Source organism: Trichechus manatus, unplaced genomic scaffold (assembly GCF_000243295.1).
Source record: "Trichechus manatus latirostris isolate Lorelei unplaced genomic scaffold, TriManLat1.0 scaffold00078, whole genome shotgun sequence".
Lineage (NCBI taxonomy): Eukaryota > Metazoa > Chordata > Mammalia > Sirenia > Trichechidae > Trichechus > Trichechus manatus.
The window spans coordinates 13,088,227-13,088,996 of record NW_004444014.1 but is presented as its reverse complement, the minus strand read 5'-3'; positions in this window follow the sequence as shown (position 1 = coordinate 13,088,996).

Below are 770 nucleotides of genomic sequence, written 5' to 3'. Positions count from 1 at the left end.
GACTCACAGCAACCCTACAGGACAGAGTAGAACTGTCCCCATAGGGTTTCCAAGGAACACCTGGTGGATTTGAACTGCTGACCTTTTGGTTAGCAGCTGTAGCTCTTAACCACTATGCCACCAGGGTTTCCATCAGTATGGATTACACCTCAATAATAAATATAAATATATTTTCTAAAATATAGAAAACAAAAATTGTCCAACTGGACCAATAAGCAACATCATAATAAACAGAGAAAATATTGAAGTTGTCAAGGATTTCATTTTATTTGGATCGACAATCAACACGCAGGGAAGCAGCAGTCAAGAAATCAAATGACATATTGCAACGGCAAATCTGCTACAAAAGACCTCTTTAAAGTGTTAAAAAGCAAACATGTCACCTTGAGGTAAGGTGCACCTGATGCAAACCATGGTATTTTCAGTCACTTCGTATGCATGCAAAAGCTGGACAATGAATGAGGAAGACCAAAGAGTAATTAATGCCTTTGAATTATGGTGTTAGTGAAGAATATCGAAAATACCATGGACTGCCAGAAGAATGCACAAATCTGTCTTGGAAGAAGTACAGCCAGAATACTCCTTATAAATGAGGATGGCATGACCTCGTATGACATACTTTGGAGATGTTGTCAAGAGGGACTAGTCCCTGGAGAAGGACATCATGCTTGGTTAAGTAAGGGGTCAGCGAAAAAGAGGAAGACCCTCAAGGAGATGGAGTGACAACAGTGGCTGTAACAATGGGATAAAACAGCAACTATTGTGAGGAT